Source organism: Toxorhynchites rutilus, chromosome 2 (genome assembly GCF_029784135.1).
Source record: "Toxorhynchites rutilus septentrionalis strain SRP chromosome 2, ASM2978413v1, whole genome shotgun sequence".
NCBI lineage: Eukaryota > Metazoa > Arthropoda > Insecta > Diptera > Culicidae > Toxorhynchites > Toxorhynchites rutilus.
The window spans coordinates 315,695,407-315,706,592 of record NC_073745.1 but is presented as its reverse complement, the minus strand read 5'-3'; the positions used below and the strand labels follow the sequence as shown (position 1 = coordinate 315,706,592).

Here is an 11,186-nt window from a genome sequence, read left to right as displayed (position 1 = left end):
TAGGTAGTTTTTCTTTCAAATCACATAGGGTAAAAGTACACTGTTTGACCGAAGCATAAGGACATGTTCTCACTGCAGCGGGGCATCAGCGTGACTTGAGCGGGGCGTGTGATGCTTTCGATTAATCGTGTGTGATCTTATTGATGTTATCACACAAGGCTGACGCACCGTGAGCGAGCTTTTGGCGTGTTATTGGCGTGCAAACGAAAACATCTCACGCCGGCGATATTTGTATTACTCCACTTCTCTCTTGCATATGTTTGTATGTAGTAGTGACATAATCAATAATTGCGTGCATGCTGGAGGTAGGTTGCCGAATGTCGTTACATGCCTTCATTTTGGTTTTATTTTATTTCCATTTTATTGACTACGAAGATATTTGATTTTGTGAAGATATATAAAAAAAGAACTAAGAAAGAAGCTGCATCATGAAAGCTAACGTGAACTGTATGCAAGAACGTGGAAAAAATCCTATCGGAGAGTAGAATCGAGAAAACATACACATTTTATTAGGTCAACTGTTAATTTGTTTTGCTTTTTTCATGCTTGTATTTTGAGTAAATAAATTTCCCGTATAATGATGTCTATATAATAACATATATCGCAATTACGGTTTTGCGTAATATGCTATGAAATCTTCCCTATTTTTTCACATTTTCCATATTTTGTGAAAAAAAATCATTTGGCCCCCCTGTATGCGGGACTGAGGAAACATCGAATTGGTTTGTTATTGTTGTGGTTCATTCCAGGGTGGCAGACGCACAATACCAATTAATATCTTCGTTTACCGTGTTGCTTTTGACAACATCAATCGAGGACGCCGAATGCATGTTCTGAAACCCTTCTTGCTCGACTCAGGCATTAGTTGAAAGTATGTTTTTCATCGTCGACGTCGACGATCCGGATATGTTCAACGGTGCTGGAATATTTAAAAAAAAAAAGACCAAATATCATTCTTTCTTACACACATATTGACAAATCTGAAAAAAAAAACACGCTGAAGACACGTCGTTGGCACGGTGGAATGTGGGTGAACAAAAATATCGTGGCGAAAAGTAAACGATCCCCGCTCAAGCCACGTTGACGTCTCGCGGCAGTGAGAACAGGGGCTAATACAGTAGATTGCCTGCTTTATTCCAAACGTTTAAGAATCGGCTAAAATAAACGGCTGAACGTATCAATATGAAACGTTTACAGATGCTTTGGCTAAAATTTGCCTGTTAACATTGCAAACTTACTACAATATTTGCAAAATTACAGATTATTCTGTAAAACTCTTTAAAAAACCTGTTTTTTGTACTTTTCTGAAATCGGTGCGAAAAAATTAAATAATTTTTTTTGTCAAATAACAATAAAATAACTTTATACAGCATCTATTACAGTTTGCAAAACAATCTTTCGATCATTACATATTGAATTATTCATCATCAACTCTGTTCAAATGCATTCGCTCCGTAATCATTATTTGTTCCGGCATTCATTTGAGATTGTTGTTGAAGTTGTTGATACTAAAGATCCTTTATAAACACGGCCACTTTCAAAGAATCAGTAATGGCGTTTCGATATTGGTATGACGAATTGTGGTTCTGCTTGACATGTGTTTTAGTAATTTGTCTCGTGAAATGTACGAATAATTAGTGTGACTAATATTACTCCCCACTGTACAATGTTTGACCGTAGCCAAATATTTGACACATTTGGCAGATGAAATTTGAATAACTTCTATTGATCAAATATATTTAACATAAAACACGATAAGCAATTATTTGGTTCAGTGTATGCCTATTTATTATCGATCTACTCGTCAAACCTGTCAGCAAATTACGTTAAATATTTCAGTCGAAGTTTTTCTATGTTCCACGTCTGACGCTGTTTGCCATTGTTGATAATTGAAGAGGGAAAAAAGAATATTTGTATCGAAATTTAACGAAACTATCGAAATTAAATGAAAATCAATAATATTTGCCACAATATCGGTTATATTCGCTAATTTTTGTTTCCGAGTGTGAGTGATTTGTACGCGTTTGATTAATTTCCAATAACAGTGCAACTTGCATAACCAACCGAACACACACACCCGAGTTCGGTCCTGTCGTTCGATCAGCTGTCATCACATCTTGAGGAGGAAAATTCGAAGTTGCAAAATCCAAGAAGTTGTCCGTCAGTCAATAAAATTGTCGATGAGCTAACAGCGAGAGTTTTTCCACGTCGGGTCATAATCGGAGTTTGTGTGCAAATTGCCAGTGGATCAAATAAGAAACGAAACGAACAACTCCTGGTCTGGTGCCACAGTGGATTAGCGGAGCAGAAGAAGAAGTGAGTGTTTTGTGGATCGTTCTGATAGCGAGCGATTAGCGATTAGCGGTCGATTCGGTCCAATGTGAAACGAAGCATTTTGTTTTGAGTGATTAAGGAGAAAATTGCAGTGCCCGGAAGGGCAGACACAGATTATGTGACAGTGTGCTGGAATTTAATGGTTCGCTCGGCTCGTGCTTTGCCTTCTACGTGTCATTGGATTACTCAATTTGTGCGAAGAAAAGTCCCTTCCACTGAAGTGCTCCATGGGGAAGATGGTATGCTAGTATATGACAACGAACGGGAAAGACGAATATACTGAGGGATTTGGTTTCTTGTTTGAGGCAAAGGTAGGAAAGAACGTCTGATAGACCGAAAGTGTTATGAGCTCCGAGGAATTGTGTAATGCTGAGAAATGGATTAAATCATTGTCGTTTTTCTTTGGTAAACCTTCGGAACAATCGTTCTTATCAATGGCATTCTTCAAATACACGGTGTCATAACTAATTAATTGATGTAGTGCGAAAGTAAGATTGCAGGTTTCAAATGACAGACTTGATATTATATAGCAACAGACGAGAATAGATGGACATTTGGATTGATGAGGCGACAATATCAATTATATGCGATGTGAATCGTATATTGCTGTATTTGATGCCCTGGAAAAGAGCAAAAATAATAATTTCTGTTGAATGATATAATCAAATTTTAGTCACATCACATGTTTTTTTTCAAAAAGTGTTTTAAAGATTTTCACATACAGTGACTCAAACTCGAAATCGTACCCCACAATGCTATTTTTTTCCACAACTTTTGAAAGCCGAAGCTGAGCTTTCGAAGTATTCTATTTAGAAAATGACATATAGGGGTAGTGGGGGTAAAGTGGTCACCTGCTTGTTTGGTAGTATAACTATTGACTATTGACACCGTATTGATAGTCACCTTATGTTTGAAGAATTTCATGACTTTTGAGTCATCCTATACTTCAATGGAACTGTCGCATGTCAAGATATGAATAAAAGCAAAAATCGCTCTCTCGGTAGCCATTCGGTCGTAGTTTGGTGCGTTTCGAATCTAAGGAATTTATAGTGAAATTTAGTTTATTTGACCTGACATTTTCGACAAATCAATAGTTCGGACGACTGTTCACATATTCTAGGAGAGGTGAACATATATGTTGTTCAATTTCGGCGATTATTTCGCATAGAGTAAATGATCTTGGTTTGTCCATTTTAGGTCGTTTTAACGCAATTAGTAAATGTAAATCGATTTTTATTCATGAAAATCTCGTATAATCAATACAAGTTTGTGTTTGTTGAAAAGCCTCAAGTCTCTAGTTGCTAATACTACCATAAGGCGTTGAATTTATTCAAATTTTTATGTTTTTTAACGATTTTCTTCAAAGAGAAATTATGATCATGGTTTGTAACCTCTGAGCATGGTTTGTCCGGTTTTATAAATCACATTTTTTAAATGAAAACATTCGAATTTTCAAGTAGATGTTGCATTTATCATTACTTGATTTTACTGTCATCATATTGATTCACTCATAATTTAGACATTCTTCAGAATATTGCCTTTTTTGGGGCATCTTCAAAGTGTTCACCTCAACACATTCAACACAGAGAAACTTTATTTCTGCTATGCGCAAAGGACGCCATAAACAAACAACAGCGCGCCAAGCGGTTGCCATAGAAATCATGTTGACAAACAACATTAGTGAATCGGACACCTCATGATCAGAATTGAGGTCATCGAAATGCGTTAATTGCATGGTTTAGCTATGTAAATCTGATACAAATGGTGTGCATACATGATGTTTATAATATTTGTAAGAGTTATAATCCAGAAAAGGACTGAATACCTGCCAAATAATTATCTGGTGATTGATTAAAAGTTAGCTCAAATGAGGGGCGCATTGACACCAATCGAAGGTAGACTTTAGATCCTTTAAAACATGTGAATCCGTAAAAATATACTATAAAACTACTGTAAATCATGAAAAGGACAATTTTATTTATATGTTTGAAACATTCGAATACCTGATTTGACAGTGGTGCGCTGAATTAGAGCATCCAGAACCAAGCCTCATTATGAAAAACGTTATGTGTTTCCTACTACGTTTTTGTACGCATGAGAAAATTTCAATAACGACTCTAGGTCTAGGCCTAGCTCATTTCATTCATGTACCTACCACTTCAAGAATCATTTAAAAAAATTTGGACAAGAAAACACGTATAAATCTATGCCTTCTAGCATGATATATGCGAGCGACCACTTTGCCTCCTCACTAAAAAATGTTCGACAGCAATAAGTTGAGCTACAATATTCTTTGAAAAACAAAAATTGTTGTGGTATGTGGACACAGGAAATGGGTATGTTCCTCAGGGTTACCACTTTCCCCCCAGTTCCCGTATATATATTCAGAGCTTAAACCTTCAGTTTTTGGAATATTTTACGAACATATTGTTATCTCGATGTGTGTAGATGTAGTGGACAAAAATACCGAGAAGGAATAAAACATCGATTTTTCCAAAGATATTATGAACTAACATAATTTTTCGCTACCAACCTAATGGCAAATAACGTTCATGTAGGACCTTTGCTTACAGAGGTATTTTTGTTTGAATAAAAAATTACCCCTTCGTGTGTTATGATGAATAATTCAATGAACAATGATCGCACCGCAAACCGAAAGATAGTTTTAAAAATACAAATAAATTTTTAAAAAATTCAAATTTTTTTTTAAATTTAAATTTGTTGCTTTAACGAAAACAAATTTATTTAAATTTTTTGCATCAGTTTTAAAAAAGTACCAAAAACAGAGTTTTTGGACGTCATGTGTAGTTTTGAAACTATTGAAGTAAGTTCTATTGTTAACAGAGACATTTTTAGCCTGATGTATCTCCAAAATACCTGTGAAAGTTTCATATTGATACGTTTAGCCGTTTTTTTTGCCGATCGATCAAAGTTTATAGTAAATAAAAGGAGCACTCCAACGCATATTGTACCATAAGTTCAAAACACTATGCGTAGTCTCAGAATAAACGATTCGTTTTTATGCGTTTGTTGGTTCGAGGATTGCAAAAAGTGATGACACTCACGTGTATACATACGCATTCCCACATATACATGCATTCCTCGCCCACAAACTCAAGGGGTTTTTTTTTCATTCAAATGAAAAATTTCTGTGTTGAAAAATCCTACAGAAACGTTATAGGGATCAAATCAATGAGATACATATCGAAGTGGAGTAGTAGGCGAAATATATCTGTATTGACAAGCAAAATATCGTGTCGTAATTATTTGCATTCAATATGAAATGTATATGGAAGAAACAAAACAATATTCAAAAATCTTACGGTTTCATGAAGATAATTTCCCCACATCATATACACCGACACTGAGAGCTTCCAAAACATCAACTTCATATCGTTAAAATAATGAAAGTTCGTTTGTTTCTATGAACGTGGGGGAGTGAAAATTGCGCATAAAAATATCACTTTTATCCGTCTTTTTCGACGTGATGTCACAAGTATTCACTGCACGATGTCACATTATCCTCATTTGTACATGTAAATTTGTATCAAATGAAAACTGGTTGATAAGGTTAAATGGATTTGCTACTGACTTAATTGGCAAAAAACTGTGTTAGTCCACAATTTGTGTCCAAGACACAACCGCATAGTTGACGTAGGATTCCGTTAGGCTATCTGTTGATTTTGGATATGTTTAGAGAATCACATCGTTAAACTCTTTGATAATGTTTTGGTGGCCCTGAGAAGGGCCATTTTGTTTGGTTGTTGGATATTGTTAGTTCACTCCACCAGTGTTTACCGAGTGATGATAACAGAAAGATGGTAAACAGTCGTTGGATGGTGCGTATCAAATAAAAGATACCGAAGTGGAACATGATATGATGAAAACCGCCCTCTGTGATCCTATACGAGATGTCTCCTATGTTATGCATGGACGAAATAAAGATGAAAACTCACCAATGTAATATAAGATAATTACCAATACCGAACACAATTATCAATTTTTCTCAGCAGTAAAAACATGTTACTTTAATATAGAGAAAACATATTTGAAATGGGAAAGGTAATTTTCTTTAATAACTTTTACTTTCTGAGTGTTTATTCAACCCAATGCGAATTTAAATTGGACTGACAGCACCTAATACTATATGTAGAGCATATGGGAAATCACTTTTTCTAATATTTCTTCACTTTTCAATTTTTTTCTCCGTATAAACTTTCCTTAGGTTAAAATAAACATAACAAAACAGATAGCTTAAACCGAACGACCCGTTCGCGAGCGGGAACACATCTTGGTTTTTATTTATGAAAATTTAAATAAATCGTTTCATATATCAAGTCATTGTTAACACAACTGCTACCATATACAATTTTACACTTACACTTGTGCTAAATTTCCCACAATACACGATCGGTCTTTGATATGAAATTTTACGAAGCAACCAACATTAAAGTTCCAAATTTAAATTTTACTTGCTAGAATTAATCGTATTACTCACCTTACTTACAATATAAAAATGCCCCCGATTTACACATATTTGTAATGCCGATTTCCCCTGGGCACCTTGGTTTTGATGTCTCTGTTAGGGAACACATTTCGGTAGGAATAAAAGCTCCCCCTACTTTCATGTATTCGCAATGCCGATTCCCCCCAGGCAGCTTGGTTTTGATGTCTCTGGTAGGGATCCGCCGCATGTGTCGTCAATTTCGACCAATCAGAAGTGGGTATTTCCGTTAGGTAGGGGTTGAGATTTTTCAACTGTTCGATAGTTAGTTTCAATACATATATTATTTTCTTCAATATAAAAAATTATGGAGTGCCGAAAGCGATTGACGCAAAAATTTCCTCAATCCATCATGAAATGACTGAGCAATAAGCGTTTGAAATTGGACAATTTTCACGATGTGCTCGATTTTCGATTTACAATTTGTACCCCAATATGTTCCCGAGAGACGTAATACTTCGTCAAAACAGAAAGAAATCGATTTTTTATTTCTTCACGATATTTTTGTCCACTACCTCTACACACATCAAGATAACAATATGTTCGTACGATTTTCTAAAAGCTGAAGGTTTAAGCTTTAAAATGATGTATATATCATTATCTAAATAGAACGTTCCGAAGGCTTGTTTTAGATTTTCAAAAGTAGTGAAAAAAGATCTGCATTGTGGGGTACGATTTCGAGTTTGAGTCACTATAGTTCCAATAGGCTCAAAGTTAAAGAGCAATTTCAAATGGAATCGTACTAAAAAGCAAATTTTAAAAACATGTATTTTTTATTCGTAACAAAGTTTGTATCCCGTCTGGGTTGGAGGAAATATGAGTTTTCCGCAGCAATTGGAATTTTTTGAACTCAAGCGTAACTTTTGAAAAGGGCGTATCGATTTTAGTAAGAGAAATTTTTGATAATTTCTATCTCAAAACATATGAGTCGTACCGGAATAGTGTCTTAGAAAGAGTTATAGAGTATTGATGAAAAAAAATGCACTGAGAAAAAAATTAGTACTCTTTTTTTATTTACAAAAATACTTTAATTTGCAATATCTATAATTTTTTAATTTTTTTTTATTTTTCCATTCCTAATTGACCATTCAAAGTAGCATTAGTCAAAATCTTCTTTTTCAGATAAATGGAAAAATGTTGTTTGACACAACAGCTAAAGTAATTAAAATTGTTGCGATAAGATGGTGGTGGAACTAATAATCCTTGCCATTTGCAAATTGTTTGGTGCAAATATTCTCAGAAATGGAAAATGAATTTCTATAGTCTAACTTAGATTACTTATTGTATTTTATGAGGGTCTAGCAGTACCGCATCAGCTGGAATGATTTTGCCATGATGAAGAATATGTGGACAACGGAAAAGTCACGACTCAATCTTGAAATCATAAATAATTGTCAAATAGAACTATTATCAGGATTGTGTCAATATTTATGAGAAAATTTCTAAAAATCATAATCATCTCGATATTATTTCCTTGTGAAGAACAAACAACATATACAGCCATTCTAAAGCGATATAGCGGTTCTCAGATTATCGTTTTATTTGGTAGTTTTGTTCCTTATCGCAAAATATTAGACCCGTATTTTTGATTTTTTCATTAGGGTGGTACGAAAATCATTTTTGCCTTTTTTATGCAAAATTTTCGGGTCTAATATTTTTTATAAAAAAATAAATTCATGCGTCATGCGTCTCCGTAGGCACTGATTGAAAAAAATTACCAGTTCGCATAATGAATTTATTTATGTGCGATGTGCATTGCTACAAACTACTCCACAGCAAGAATTTTAATTCTTACTTTTATATGTATAATATTCAATTGAATTCACTGCATTTTAAGTTTAATATGTATGTAGTTTAACACGAGGTGAGTTGGACATACGAGGTGATTTTTTATAAAGTCATCTCGTTTTATTGTTGAATCGTATAGACCTAACGTAAAATAACTTTGATAAAATTCTACAGGTGGTAGAACAGTAGCATGAACACAACAAGCACTTTGATTGTCAAAAATGTGAGTTTTTCGATCGTGGTTTTAAGGTTTTTTCCGCTGATTAAACAAACTTTTCGTGTATTGTACAGTAAAGTTCTGTTCGCCTACGGAAGAGGAACAATTTGAAAGCGAAACAGTAGGTTTGATAATAATAAATGAAATTAATTGCATTTTAATTTTTGCATGTTGTGTAGGGTGACATGGACACGTTTCTGTGGGGTGAATTGGTCCTACAGGTTTGAAGCTTTTCTTTTGTCTAATTGATTCCAAATGCCGCTGAATTACAAAAAAAGAATGGGCAGACCACGTTGGAAGAAGTATGAGCTTGAAAGAGCACCGCAGGGCATCAAGGACGGATTTTCTTTGGCCAAGCATCGAAAGTGTTTGAAAATGCTCGAACAACAGTGAAAAGATCCATGCAGAATTCGAAATGGTCTAATGCAATTTCTCTGGTCAGGAGTCTGGCAAAGACATCTGGTATCGATCCCAGAACATTGTTACTGATTGTAATATTATCCTGTATTACTTTACATAAACATAAGTATGTTTTTTTTCGATGAAACACACAGTGGACAAATTCACCCCAAAGACGGTCCAAATCACCCCGCATCAAATTTTAATGTCCAAAAATCATCTCTCTTATTTTGTGATACAGGTCGGACTCGATTATATATAGTCGACCATTTTTTTCAACAATTATTTTCAAGTCTTATATTAGGCTGTCAAAAAAGTCCTGCGGTATTTCCGGGAGGTGTCATTGTAAGCGCTTAGTTCTAGTTGTATTCATTGTATCGAGTCATACTATAGCTTGTTGGAAAGGTATTTATATAGTCCTTGACAGTGTTTTGTTTGGTTAAGTCGTTCGTGAGTTATAGTGTCGCAAATATGGAGCAAAATAAAGAGAAAATCCGACATATTTTACAGTACTACTATGACAAAGGCAAAAATACATCTCAAGCTGCCAATAAAATTTGTGCAGTTTATGGACCCGATACAGTTTCCATTTCCACCGCACAACGATGGTTTCAACGTTTTCGTTCTGGTGTAGAGGTCGTCGAAGATGCGCCACGCTCCGGAAGACCTATCGTCGAAAATTGCGACAAAATCGCTGAATTAGCCGAGAAAGACCGGCATAGTAGCAGCCGTAGCATCGGCCAAGAGCTGGGGATAAGTCATCAAACCGTTATTAACCATTTGAAGAAGCTTGGATTCACAAAGAAGCTCGATGTATGGGTGCCACACACGTTGACGCAAAAAAAACATCTTTGACCGTATCGACGCATTTGAATCGCTGCTGAATCGCAACAAAATCGACCCGTTTCTGAAGCGGATGGTGACTGGCGATGAAAAGTGGGTCACTTACGACAACGTGAAGCGCAAACGGTCGTGGTCGAAGCCCGCTGAAGCGGCTCAGACGGTGGCCAAGCCCTCATTAACGACCAGGAAGGTTCTGCTGTGTGTTTGGTGGGATTGTCAAGGAATAATCTATTATGAGCTGCTTCCCTATGGCCAAACGCACAATTCGGACCTGTACTGCCAACAACTGGACCGCTTAAAGGTAGCACTCATCAAGAAGAGGCCATCTTTGATAAACAGAGGCCGCATTGTCTTCCATCAGGACCACGCCAGGCCACACACTTCTTTGGTGACGCGCCAGAAGCTCCGGGAGCTCGGATGGGAGGTTCTTTTGCATCCGCCGTATAGTTCGGACATTGCACCAAGTGACTACCACCTGTTTTTGTCCATGGCGAACGAGCTAGGTAGTCAGAAGTTAGCCATAAAAGAGGCCTGTGAAAATTGGCTATCCGAGTTTTTTGCCAATAAGGAAGCGAGCTTCTATAACAGGGGTATTATGAAGTTGGCATCTCGTTGGGAACAAGTCATCGAACAAAACGGCGCATATTTGAGATGATTGTAACTAATTTTATGAACAAATGAAAATTCAAAAAAAAAATACCGCAGGACTTTTTTGACAGCCATAATCGAATCTCAAAAAAACGATTTTTTCATTAATGTACATTGATAGAAAAATCGCATAAATAGAAAAATAGCTTTTTTTTGTGATTCGATTATGTATTGGATTCGAAAATTAACGTTGAAAGTGAAATTGCGATTATATATAATCGAGTCCGACCTGTATATTTGGTAATTGGAAGCTTGATAAAGGGTGTGTCACATCAAATTGCATCACGGAAAAAACGCTGTAGAAATTTAATTTTTAGGAACTATATCTTCAGCTTTCGCTTATAATCAGATAAGAGTGTATAGATCACGTTGGCCATGCTTCACTGTGAATTTTTCGTAAATTTGGAAAAATGTCGTCGAACGTCGTGAATTAATCCTGCGCACTCATTTCGA

The 11,186-nt window shown here is 35.8% G+C and overlaps 1 protein-coding gene across 3 annotated transcripts in view; it reads left to right on the top strand.

Annotated features, from left to right (window-relative positions):
* Positions 1–2,085: 2,085 nt before the first annotated feature.
* Positions 2,086–11,186, top strand: part of LOC129764900 (hyccin) — a 51,427-nt gene continuing 42,326 nt past the window's right edge. Inside the window, exon 1 of one of the 3 annotated variants that reach the window (XM_055764532.1) lies at positions 2,086–2,316. The gene's annotated coding sequence lies outside the window, so the exon portion shown is untranslated. Of the gene's footprint in view, positions 2,317–2,371; positions 2,646–11,186 lie in introns of those variants that run through there. The other 2 variants (XM_055764530.1, XM_055764531.1) reach the window with 2 other exon arrangements.